The 13,551-nt window shown below is 45.9% G+C and overlaps 1 long non-coding RNA gene across 2 annotated transcripts; it reads right to left on the bottom strand.

Annotated features, from left to right (window-relative positions):
- Positions 1 to 1,321: 1,321 nt before the first annotated feature.
- Positions 1,322 to 13,425, bottom strand: LOC144370295 (uncharacterized). 2 transcript variants are annotated; one of them, XR_013430239.1, is made up of 5 exons: positions 13,290 to 13,425; positions 4,720 to 4,804; positions 4,157 to 4,240; positions 3,561 to 3,708; positions 1,322 to 2,415 (listed from the first exon to the last, which is right to left on the bottom strand). It is a non-coding gene; the product is annotated as an uncharacterized LOC144370295 (long non-coding RNA). The 2 variants fall into 2 exon arrangements; XR_013430240.1 differs by lacking the exon at positions 4,157 to 4,240.
- Positions 13,426 to 13,551: the final 126 nt, after the last annotated feature.

The following is a 13,551-nucleotide window of genomic DNA, read 5'->3' as shown; positions in this document are numbered from 1 at the left end:
AGTGGATGCAAAGCAGGGGTTAAGTGGATGGATCTCTAGCAGTTGTACAAGCACTCAGCCTGGGGAGAGAGTGAGAGGACAAACACAGGCTTCAAACAAGGGCACACTAGTTGCTGGAAACCAGAAGTGGGGGTGGAATTGGACCCACAGTGCAAAAACAATGAGGCTTACAGCCTCATGGGGAGTGTCCCAAGAAGACTGGTCATGCTCTCCAACGCCTGCCTATCATTGTCCTTTATTCTTCCTCCTGGAGTTTTGCTCCCAGGTCCACTCCCTTCCTATTGACTCAATCACAGCTTCCCCTTCTTTGCAAGCCCTCTCCAACAGAAGCAGGGAGAGGAGTTCTTGGGCTTGGCCAACGGCAGAGCTGCCTGAACAGCCAGCCCCATGCCAGTCCTCTGAGCTGGGCTGTACCACACAGTAGCCAGTAGCCACTCTGGCTCCTAGTCACCTGAAATGTGACAAGTTCAAAATGAAGTGTTCTCTAAGTGTGAAAGACTCACCAGATTACAAACTTAGTGTCCAACAAAAGTACGAAATAGCTCATCAATCATTTTTTATAGTGACTACATGTGGAACTGATATTGGGGCTACATTGTATTAAGTAAAATGCATTAGTAAAAGTAAAGTTGCTGATCCCTTTGCATTTCAAGATATGGCTTTCAAAAATTTCAAATTTCAAAAAAAAGGTAAGCCTGTGAGATAATGCATATATCAATGAGCTTGGTTGATTTTAGCCACTCCGCAATACATACGTATTACAAAACACCATATTGTAAACTGCGAGTATATATAATTCTTATTTGTCTATCAAAACTAATTTTTTAAAAAAAATAAAGAAAATTTAAAACTATGCACATCTATACTAAAATTATTTTATTAGACCGGACAGTCCTCAACTCATTTTTGTTGTACTCATAATTTTCTGATTCTACATGGTGAAAAGGCAATATACATTGAGTAAGAACTGTACTTTAAATTTTGATCTTCTCTTGGGCTTGATATGTAGTCAACGCTATCTTGCCAAGCTGGGCAGGGGGAAACAGATGGTTTTTAGTGAGTTGTGTTGCGGTTATAATGCTCAGTATGATGGTTAGGTGCACTAAGTACATAAGTAGATTTATGATATTTCCACTGATGATGGGTTTACTGGGACCTAACCCCATCCTAAGTCAAGGAACATCTGTGTTGCTGCAGGCACTTCTGCCCAGACATAGAGAAATCAGTTATTAGTTCTTCCCAGAGAGCAGCGGGCAAATTTGGGGCAGCCCATTTTATACATGTTATTAGGGCTCTATAAAGGAACAGAATCAACAGGAAGTATGTTAATAAAAAGAGGATTTATTAGATTGGCTTACTCGACCAGAACCTGGATAGCCCACAATGGCTGTCTGTAGGCAGGAGAGCTATAGGAAACAGTAGCCGTGCAGTCCAAGAGGCTGAAACCTCAGAGAAAGAGGGATCCATGGTGCTACTCCAGGCCAAGACCAAAGCCCTGGGAACTCCCTAGGAAATCACTGTCGGAGTCTGCTTTGGAAAAATGAAGGAGCGTGAGTCTGGTGTTCTCAGGTGATCACAGGAGCAATCAAGAACCCCTTCAAGAAGAGCCAAGCTTGCATCTACTTCCTTGTTCTTCCAACTTTTATCTCATTTGAGCCACCATCCTATTGGATGGCAATGCACAAGCTTCGGGAGAGTCTCCACTTCAGTTTGTTATCCCTTATGCCAATCATTCCTAGACACACCCTCTTGGTCATACCCAGAAGCCTCTTAATCTTCCGCATCTCTTGATCCAATCACGTTGACAATTCAAATTGACCATTACGGTATGTGACTGCCTTATGCTCTGGATGGAGCAATCTTCTACTCCCATTGAAAGCGCAAAATGGGGCCCAGAGACCCTGAGGGGTTTGCTCAAGACTCCAGAGTCCCTGAAGATCAGGCCTGGGCTGGGCTGGAATCTCCTGACTCCTAGACCTGTGCCCTTTCTGCTAGATTGAGGATTTTCTTTGCTGTTAAAACTACGCTGTTAATCTTTTTGCTGGACTCATTCTTCAGCAGGGCACAGCCCCAGCCATCTGTAGCCAAGATCAGATTCACCGAGGCCCTGGGGCTGCAGGGAAGCCCAATCTCATGCCTCCAGGCTAGTGAACCCTTCCCACAGCTGTAGAACTTTTTCCTCCCACCACAGACCCCGACTTTCTCCCGAGGTCCCTGACTTGCGCTGAGTGGTAGGATGAAGCAGGCCACCTCCAGCATACACTCAGATTCTGATCTGTGTGCAGTTGTGTCCACTGGTGCCAAGTCTTCCACAGCTGTCCAAGGTGTTCTGTCAGAGGGACAAGGAGCCAGCAGGCAGCACCGTCTCTACCAAGCAACAAGACCCTTTGCAGAGCCACCGGATATCTGCATTCTCTGAGGAGCAAACAACAGTATCTTTGATTATCTGCTACCAAGACTCTCAGTTCCCTCTTCCTGGAATTGTTACTGCCCCAGTGACTGAGAAAGGGTACTCTGCCACGCTGACTCCTATCCTTTCTAGCAAGGTTCTTCAAGCCACAGACACCTGCCATAGGCCATTTTTTCTCCATGAACACTACCTCCAGAAGCCTCACCTCTCATGCCAATCGTCACCTCTGCTACCATTTAAAATGTCCTTGAAGGACTAGACTCAAGATGTTATTCTATTCCTTCCCAACTATGGAACCCTGCTTTGCAGGGATAGGTCAGAAGGGATGATCTCCATTCTTCCCTTCCATCCAGGAACAAGACATGCAACCAGGAATCCACAGAAGAACCAGGCAGATTGATCAACTCCCCAGTGGACCAAATGACTGGCGGAGTGACAGAACAGAATGGAGTTTTATTTGGCCCATCTGTCAATGGTGGGAAACACTCCATGTCTACGCTGTAGCTCACCTCCTCGGAGAGAGGGTAATCAAAGAAAATGAAGTGTGGAGGAGATGGCTGCACACCCTGCTAGTGTGTGAAGTACCCAGGAGAAAATAAATAGGCTCTTGAATGCCAGGCTGCAGGTACCAAGGGACAAGTGAAGTGGCACCGAGAGAAATGAAGCAGGAGCGCTGAGATGTGTTAAGCCTCTGAAATTGACGGAAAGAGGCAGAATTATTTTGTGGGGGGGCCTGTTGAAGATCCAGGGGTTGAAAAGCGTGCTTCGAGATTCTCAGGGCCAAAGAGTACTCCAAAGTCAAATAGCAAAAGCAATCTTAGATTACTGGAGACCCTGCTCAGCCAGGAACTTCTTGGAGACCCCTTTCAGCCGCCCCGCTCAGAGGCATTCCTGTCACTGCAGGCTAACCACTCACTGAGATTCTCCCTGCCTGCTGTAATGAGCTCAGCCCACTGTGGATGAGTGACTGATCCCAGGTCCCAATGGGTCACAGGGCAGAGACCAGACCTGACTTCCTTCACCTATCCCCAGTCCTTGGCACATTGGAGGTGACCAAGAACTGCATGTTGAATTGATGAGAGGGACACAGAGAGTGACCTGCAGCGTATAAGCAAAGCTAAACAACTGAGGAGAGAGTCAAGGGCCTTACCACGGGCAAGAAGAACGGGTAGCTCCGGGATTATGGGATCCTGGGGGTATGTGGAGGAACTGCTGGGAAGTCCTCAATGGAGAGTGTTTCCCTTCCTCTTGGGAATTACTAACCACGAGATCGTGAATTTTGAGAAAGGTAACATTGACTAAAAAGGAGGAAAAGAGAAAATAAAACATGAAAAATAAGAAAGGGCCAGAGTCGGGCCATCTCTGCCCACACCCTTGTGTTTCAGGCCGCCAGGTAGGTACGCACCACTCAAAGTTTAGCAAAGATGTGCTAGAAAGGGAGAGGAACTCATCCATTATTCCAGGTCCCAGGTGGGAGAGCAGGTGCTGCACAGACGGCACCGTTGGAGAGGACATACCTGTTTCAAAGATCTCTTTCTCCCAGGACGTGACCAGGGCTCTCTTCCTTATGTCAGCGCCTGCGTGTTGAGTAAGTGCCTACAAGGGGACTCGGCCTTGGGAGACTTGTTATGGATACAAAGAGGAATGGAGTGGTCTTTGCTTTTAAATTGCTTTTAAATTCTTTACCTGGACAGAATTCCTCTATGTCATGGGGGATTTAAAAAAAAAAAAAAAAAAGATTCTTACCATCAGAAGACCAAAAGCAAGTAGGAAAGGACTCTCCTCTTTCCTCTCTATACTTTCTGTTTTACTTCAGCAGAGCCTGTAGGCCTAAATATAATTTGTGAGAAGGAACACTCTAGAACAATTCCTGCTTGCTGAAGATCACTGTTAGGTGTTAAAATGAGAAGGGACAGTCTTAGGAATTAAGGTGGACCCAGGATGGAGATAGTGAAATCCAGATGCTGTGGTGTTACCTATTCCCAGAAAGTGGCAATCTCATAATTGTACCCTGGGTCGTCTTGCTGCAATCTCATTGCAGAGCAGGGCAGAAGAACACTGCAAACTCTCCCCAATCCAACAATTCCCAAGTGTACAGATCTATGTTCATTTGACATATTTCTTATCCACTAACAATGTGCCGGGAAATATTCTAGAACTGGAGATACAGGAATAGGCAAAGAAAACCCTCCTGTCCTCAGGGTGCTTACGCTCTAGTGGGCAGCAGTAGACAATGGACAAATAGACCAGGAAAACATGGAGAGTGGATCAAAGGCTGAGATGAGCAATAAATAAATAAAGCGACTTACCATGAATCTGGTGGACAGGGAATGGAGAATGAGCTGAACTCAAATATTCAGGGTTGTGTGTTACTGATAGCTTTTGAGCAGTAACCTGAAGAGATCAGAGAGGAATTGATAGGGCATTTGGAGAAAAAAAAAAAAAAAACATTCTAAATAGAAAGAACAACAAGCATAAATAAAGACCTTTCCATGATATTCCGTGGAAAAGAGCCAGGTTGTGACCAGCCCTTCTCCAAGTCAGGAGCCTATGCTGACGGCCTATTATTTATGTAAATCAGAATAAATTATTCAGTCCAATATCCCATGTCTTCCAGGACTAACCAGTCTCCCTTTCCTGACTCCCCAGCACAGTTCCTCTCATCCAAAGGGACCATGCTCACTAATAACCCCTCTACTAAACTTGCTCCTTTAATAGGCTACTGCCAGGTCCCACCCAATGCCAGTCACGAAGCACAACTATGTAAGATAAAATTGGGCTCAGATGTAAGAAGCAGAGTGCGTACCATCAAGAAAGACTCAGATTAGGAATCTCCTCTCAGAAACTGGTGTGGGGTGCAGTTTCTGTCTCTGGGTCTGCCCACCCCTAGCCTCCTTCACTCTGCGCCCTGCTGCCCCTCATCTCCCTGGCTGGAAGCAGAGTGTTCCTGGGTCCGTGGAGACATCCAGCTCAGCCATCTTGACCCTGCTGCTGGGATTGTGTCTGGATCTCCGTTTTCTTCCCATCTTCAGTGACGCTGTGGTTTCTCCTGGGTCTCTTTCCAGCCTGATGTGCTCACCTTGTGCTAGACTTGGGTCCTTAGTTTCATTTCCGTGAGCCACGTGACTCCCTCTTGTTTTAAGATTGCAGCATTTGAAGCCACCTGTGAAAACAAACTCCACCTATTCAACTGGGGAAAGCTGACCCTCTCCCTAAACCCCACATTCTTCATCAGTTAGAATCTTAAAATATTGGATTTGAAAATGTTCACGGTCTCTTCTGGTCCCGGCATTCTGAGGTCTCATATCTAATTCCCACCTTCTTGGCTTTGCTCACACTTCCTATCTCCCCTACCCCCACTTTGTGACCTTACTCTTCAGTGGACCTTTATGAAGTCCCTGCTCCTCACCAGGGACTTGGATAGGGAAAGGCACACAGAACACAGCCCTTGTTCCTAGAGAACACTGACCAGCCACCAGTGCAATGCAAAGCAATTAGTGCTGCCACAGGGGTGTGAACCCATGTGATGGACAGGAAGAAGCAGGCATCCAGGTGGACTTCCTGTGGGCACAGCGACATCTTGAAGACTAGGTAGGAGAGAGTTAAGTACGGGAGCGCCAGAGAAGATGTTCAGGCAGAATCGACAGTTTGTGCAGCAGGCACGAAAGAACGTGGGCTATTTAAGGAACTTCCAGTAGAAGGGAAAAGGGGAGGCATACGGTGGGTGTGGGTGCACCACGAGAGGTGACATCCAAGAGGTAGGCAGGAGCCAGATCATGTAGGTCCTCGAATGTCACTTGAAGAGTTTGGTTATTCCCTTAAAGGTAGAGAGAACCTTTAAGGAATTGAAGAGTAACACATTTGCTTTCCAGAAAAACAACTTCCACAGCCATTGAGACGAAGGAATCTGTGGGAGGGGAGGGGAGAGGCGACAAGAACAGTTAGAAGGTTCTGCAATTACCCAAGTCACAGGGATAAAGTCTGGACAGAGACGGGGGCAGGGAACCAGGCAGAGACATCCGTTTTCAGAGGCATTGAAGAGACAGAATCAGGAGAACATTCGTGACCACGAGGCTGGGCTGAAGTAGAAGGAGAAATCAGGTGGCTGGCTGGCGTGACGACGTCAAGTGCTCTGAACAGAGGCGGGAATTGCCAGAGAACAATGAGTGTCCCAGCAGAGAGCAGCAAGTTCAGACTTGATCTTGGTACATTTCAGGTACATTTCCCTGCCTGTAAACCTCCATACCTTTTATGTCACACGCTCTGACAGTCACTTTGAGGCCACACTCTGGTGGCTATCATTATCTCCATCCCTTTAGCATTTAGATGGGACCTGTTTCTTCAGCATTTCCTGGGATCCTTGAGATCCCGCATGTGTATCCATCTTGAATCTTACTGGCGAGATCACCTGTGTAAGCCCCACATCCTCACTCCCAGGTGCCCTCTCCACTGTCCAGGACAGTGATCAGCTTCCAACAAGTGCTTTCTTCCCCACCTGTCGCCAGGGCCCCAGGAAGGACGGGCGTCAGAAGCCCAAGTAGGTGGGAGGGACCAGATGGCCCTCCCTCTCCTCTGCTTCAAGAACACGGGTCCCCAGCATGGAGGGCAGAATCGAGCTGCTCAACTCATGTTCACTCTCTTACGTTTCATTTTGGAATCTGATGTTCCAAAGCTCACAGTCTAAAGTAGACAATCAATCCAAATGGAACGTACCGGGGGCCGACGGAGCAAGGAGAACATGCTTCTGAGGGTTGGTTTTCTTTTTCCCTGAAGATTTTTTCCTGTGCCACACAGAAAAATCTCTCTAATCACAGAGAGAAAACCTGTGAAGATGAACGGGGCGATGAACACCGTCTCCTTCACTAGGAGAGAGAGGCGCGGATATGAGCTCTTAGCTGCGCTGTGGCCAGGAGGATTTTAAGAAGGGAAAATGCCTGGGCTCAGTTTACCTCTGTGACCTTGTGGGGTCTGGGGAAGAGGAATGAGAGAGAGCAGAATGAAAGGGAACAAGGAAAGCGTCCAGGGAGGTAGGAGCCATCCAGGTGATGGGAAGTCGGGAGAGCATTTCGACGTAGCTCCTACTTTTCCTTGGGGAGAAAGAGGAGAGTGAACAAACATGGATTGGGTGACACATGCCAGGACCCTTTCCTCACTTCACTGAATTCTTCCAACAGTGCTATGGTGGATGCTGATGATGATGATGACGATGATGATGATGATGATGGTTGCCCTGATTAGTAGAGGTATCATCTTAGGGGCATCCTCTTTTCCATGAGAGAGTCTCCTAGCAGGTTTAATCCAGGTGCTTCTTCACTCTAGGTGAAGTCCACAGTCCCCCTAACCTTGGACTTGGTGGATGCTGTGTCCTCTTCCTCATGAGGCAGGAGGAAGAGGTCCATATGGGTCATTTGTTCAGGAACTGGGCAAAATCTCAGGGTAAGCTCAGACCACCCTCTCCCTATCCAAGGCTGCTGAGGAGGGGTCACCCACACAGGACCCCAAGGAAAACAATGGTCAGATAACAGGGGGAAGATAACAGGCATTCCAGCGGCTCGTGGGACCCCGTGGTGGTCTCTGTTTCCTGTAGGGCTTGCTGGAGACCTGGGGCTAGGCAATCCTCAAGCCCACCTCCACTCCCTAGGGATGGGCACACAGTCCTTAGGCTCTAGACTGACCACACTCCGCTTCCCTCTACCTTCCTCCCTGTAGCCTGAGAAGCACAGAAGGAAGGCCAGTCCTGCTGTCCCCAACTCGTCTCCATGCCTTTGGTGCCTACTCACCAGCCCCGTCTCTGTGGCCTTCTCTACAAAACCATCCTCCCCTCCATTGTCTGTTCTCAGTTGACCTTGGCTGGACCATCTCAGTGCCAATCGCAATAGAGAAAAGGCATCAAAATATGGAGGTGAGAAAACCCCAAAGTCTGCACATTACACATCAGAAAGGGTCTCCCAGGGGCCAGGTGTGCCATGACAACCATGGGTGGAGGGGTGAGCATCACCGGTCTTCAGATTCCCATGGAGTCACACTGCCGTTGGCAATGCCACGCACCTCATGTGGAGACCCTGGCAGCAAAGAGAGGCAGCTCCTCTGTCCCTCCTACCAGGGCTGACTGTCCCTTGCTGGTCTGGCCAATGCTTCTGGCGACTCAGGCTACCTTCCTGACTGCTCAGCAGGAGCAAGTCACTGGAAACAACCCATCACACTCCTGAGCACTAACCAAGAACCTGGCAGGTCAAGGCCAGCTTCCCAAGGTCAAGTCCAGGCTGCCACCCAGCAGACCTCAGTTTGGGCTTTGCTGAATGCTATTCTCACACCCCCCAATGACCTCTGATGGCCAGAGACCTGCTACACCCAAGGGTGCTTTTCTTTTCTCTTCAAAGACAGGGGAGGATTTAACTTCCAAATCTTCTAGTGAAGAATAGAAAGGAGGAAAAAAACCCAAACTTGTTTTAATTATAAAGCATTCTTCTAAAAAAATTTTCCTAACATAACATATGATTTATCACTATAACTATTTTTAAGTGTAAGCAGTTAAGTCGTATTAATAGAGCACCCCACCTATGCCATCCATAGGGATATATTCCAACATCCCCAGTCAATGCCTAAAACCATGCATAGTAGCAAACCTGTTTATATTATGTTTTCTCTGATACATAGATGTCTATGGTAAAGTTGAATATGTAAATAAGGCACAATAAGAAATTAACAACTCATAATAAAATGAAGCAATTATAACAACATTCTGTAATAAAAGTTATGTGAATATGGTTTTTTTCTCTTTCTCTCTCTCAAAGCTTCTTATTTTTCTTTTACTTTTTCACTTAAAGGAAGCACTTTGCAACATCTTTTTGTCATATCTGAATTGCCAGCATCCCTACTTTAGTCTTTAGGATCCATTATTAAAGAAAATAATAGTTACTTAAAAACAAGTGCTGTGATACCATGATAGTTGATTTGATAACCATGAGGGCTGCTAGTGACTAATGGAAGGGTAGTATATAAAAGATGGATACTCTGGATAAATAGATGTTAACCATCCTGCGTAGGAGAAGCAATACAGCACAAAGTGTCATCATACTACTCAGAATTACACACAACTTAAAATTAATGAACTGTTTATTTCTGGATGTTATCACTAAATTTTTTTGGCCATGTTCAATCATTGGGCAACTGGGCAAAACTGCAGATCAGAGAAGAACTATTATACATTCACATTGCTTTGTAACCATCATCACTATCAATGTCCAGAATTTTTCACCATCCCAAACTGAAATCCTCTGCCTATTAAACTGTAACTCTCCATTCCCTTTCCTCCAGATCCTGGCAACTACGATTCTACTTCTGCCTCTATGAATCTAACTGCTCTGTGTATATCATATAAGTAGAATCATATAATATCTGTAGCTTATTTTACTTAGCAATAAATAAGTCCTTTTCTCACCCAAGGGATGATTTAAATATTTCTGACTTATTTTACTTAGCATAATGTTTTCAAGGTTCATCCATGTTGTAGTATATCTCAGAATTTCATTTATTTCTAAGTCTGAATAATACTCTATTGTATGCATGTGCCACATTTTATTTATCCACTCATCTGTTAATGGGCATTCTGGTTGTTTCCACCTTTGGGCTATCATGAATAATGCTGCTATGAACAATTGGTGTACAAGTCCCTGTTTGAGTTGCTGTTATGAATTCTTTTTAGTATATACCTAGAAGTAAAATTGCTGGATCATATGGTGGCTCTATGTTTAGCTGTTTGAGAAATTCCACAGTGTTTTTCACAGTGGCTGCATCATTTTGCATTCTCATCAACCAGGCACAAAATGCCCCAATTTCTCCACATCCTCACCAACATTCGTTATTGTTATTTTCTATTGGTTTTTATAATGGCCATCGTAATGCACATAAGCCATTCCTAAAGATCATATTTTGCCACATTAGGGTTACTTTACAAATGAGGAAAATAAAATAAATCAGCATGGTTAACTGATTTTCTTGCAGATGTAAAGTTCACAAAATGACAATAGAACCTCTTTTTGACCCCTCCTGTACCCATCTGATCAACAGAGTCTCCTCTCTGCTTAAATCTTGGTTGGATATTCAGAGGGTTTTGGAAAATGTTTATACAGAGGTTTAAATATAACACGTATGTGACATGAATATATCTGAATGTAATATGAATATATGTTTATTATCCATTCGCTTCAAGCTGGTCTTTCTTCTGAGCACCAGTCAATAGGAAACAAGTCCTTGTCTTAGCCAAGAGATGATCTAAATGTGGGGGAAAAGAGAGAGACCCCAATCCCATCTAGGCCTCATGGATACAGTAGGTATATTGGAATCATAAAATGCATACAGAGTTCCTCCCTGCAGGAGATTGAGCAGCAACTTCATGACCCCCCAAAACAAAAACAGAAGCCCAGAGATGATCTGCTCAACCCAGTTTTGGACCTGAGCTAGTTACTGGGTGATGAAGGCAGAATTAGCCATAAATAGCCACTTGGAATAGGACCACTTTTTGAGGTCCTCCAAAGAACAAGGTGCCTCACTTCACTACAGAATGTGACCCTGACGGGCTTATGTCATTAGCTATGACTTAGTGATCTGAAAAGCCTGTGGCTCAGAGACCAGGTCACAGCACATGGTGGCAAATGGAGCCAGGATCTGAGCTCCGGATCTGGCAGATTGTGAAACCCACTCTCTTTCTACCTCCACCATTTTCACCATGGGGTACGGGAAACCTGGGGGCACTTAGGAGGTAAGCATGGGGTGAGCAGAGGATGGCTTCTTCCTGCGTCCTCCTCAAAGTTTTGGCAACAATCGCCCAAATCAAAACAACATTTTCATGTTAAAAACATGAAATTATGAAGTAGAATGCAAAATTCACAAAATTTCTCCAAGATAAAACACAGGGCTTCAAAGAAACTTCACACTGACAGCTAGCTGCCTGAGGCTACACTCCCAGCCCCCTGGGGGTCTGTGTTCAGGCCTCTGCTGCTAAGACTCTTTTGGTGAAAACTTGAAGCTATGGTGCCCCATATCAGGACCCGAGAACCTGAGCTTTGGAAAAGGCACCAGCTTAGTTTTGAATTTGGGTTTTCCTTTTGCCAGGTCTGAGACCTTGAGTTTATTATTTATTTGTTATTTTACCTTAGGCAAGTGATTTGACATCCTCTTTACCACGTTTTTTCCTATTTTCTATAAAATAGGGAAAAAACAGCACACCTACTTCATACGGTTGCTGTGAGGATTAAATAAAAATATAATGATGTAAAAATATAATGGTGCCTGGCACAGGGTAAACGCCGTATAAGGGCCCATTTTCTCAGCATTTTTTTACTCTGAGCCTGTTTACTTGTTTACTAAATTGGAAAACCTAATATATGCCTTGTAAGCATGTCAGGGAGCCTTAAATGAGATATCATATGCAATACATACAGCACACTTGCCTGGAAAGTAGCAAGTACTCTACGAATATCACAAATGATGGTAGACGTTCTGATTTTTTATTATTTCAGCATTGTTGCTATGGCATCGCAAAGCCATTCCTAGGAGAAGTTCAAGATACAACCCTTATCTGCTGCTGTCAGTTTCATGGACTCTGACTCCCTTGATATTTCACCCATTTTCTAAGCAGGTATCTACAGAAGACAGAATCCTGAGCTCTTGAGCCCAGAACCAGTCTAGCATTTCTGAAGTTTTTAGGAGGGTGATTGTTTTCTTTCTGATGTGAAGAAAAAAAAAAAAATCCAGCAAGGCCAACTCTCAGTCCTTACCTTTCCCAATCTTCAAGGCACCCTCGGCCTCCATCCCTCTCCAGAAGGCTGGCAGCCTGACCCCCAGCCTTCATCACACACAACCTCTGCAAGCAGCAGGCAGTCAGGTGCAAGTTCCTTTGTGTCTGTCTCATACCCTCCCCCCCCAGTAAGTAGAGTGGGAGATCCCTGTGACAGGAGTAGGATTTTTATCTCTGTGCAATGTGAGTCTAACAAAAGGCAGGGCAGAGACCGAAAATGCATGATCCCTTTGTTTAATTCTTGGCTCCAAGCAGAGGCCTTTTTGTAACTGGGGGCATGATTTTGCCATTTTTCTGGCCCAAGGGGGTACCTTCTTCCAATTTGCACTCAGCTTCCTGCTTCTCAGTGGTGCCCAGGGAAGGAAGACCCTCCTGTGCTTCTTGCAATACGGGCAGCTCTGGGAACATTAGGGGTGCTGGATAGATGTTTGAAGGTAGATTCCATTGGTCCTGAGTCTGGATTTTAGGTTATCTTGGTGTCAGGAAAAACCAATGATGTCATAGGCCAGAATGTTATAAGTTGACAGACAGGAAGCAGAGCCCAAATCTTCAACAGGTCTTCAGAATCAGAATCTCAGTCTTCAGCACAGCTTCCTTTGGGGGATCACTAGAAATGATAATAATCTACAACTGAATGTCTTCAGCTTTACCTCCTGCAGGTAGAAGGGTCCTGTCAACATGAATCCTCAAATGGCCATGGTCAGTGCCTCCACCATTCCATCTTAGTGGCCCTGAAAGTCTTCCCTATAGTGTCTGAGAATTCCTAGAGGCATCATTCATGGGTGCAGGAACAGTTTCAGGCCTGAAGGAGGTGGCAGCTGGAGAGCCTCTGTCCTGACCGTGCTGGCTCAGTGCCCCCACAGAACTGACAGGGGACACCTGCTCTGCCTGGTCTCTGTCCATAGCATCCACAGGGAGCTCCCAGAGCGCCAAGGCAAACCCTGCTCTGAGTGAGCCAGGTGGATAGGTGGCTGGCATCCCACACTGGGACCCTAGACTCCTCAGCAGAACCATTTAGACCCAGATAGACAAAGACCAGCTTCTGAAGCAGCTGCGCCCTCCTCCCCTGCTGGAACTCACGTGGAGAAATGCTACTTGTCTCCACCATCCTCCTCACCATGGCTGCCTGGCTCTTTTGGTCCCACGCCCAGCCACAACAGCAAGATCAGATGCAGAGGAGTGAACCTCCTGGGATCTAAAAGAAGAAAAAAAAAAATCAGTCATTTATAAAAGCCCTAGTGCAGAACTCATATGTAAATGGCAGCCCTGATCCTCATCTCACCTGCTGTGCAAACGGCCAATGAATGAGCTCAGCCAGGGCACGTGGCTGCATTTAACTTGT

The sequence above is a fragment of the Ictidomys tridecemlineatus genome, chromosome 14 (assembly GCF_052094955.1).
Source record: "Ictidomys tridecemlineatus isolate mIctTri1 chromosome 14, mIctTri1.hap1, whole genome shotgun sequence".
In the NCBI taxonomy this organism is placed as follows: Eukaryota; Metazoa; Chordata; class Mammalia; order Rodentia; family Sciuridae; genus Ictidomys; species Ictidomys tridecemlineatus.
Note: the sequence above shows the minus strand (reverse complement) of the source record. Positions and strands in the feature narration are given on the sequence as shown.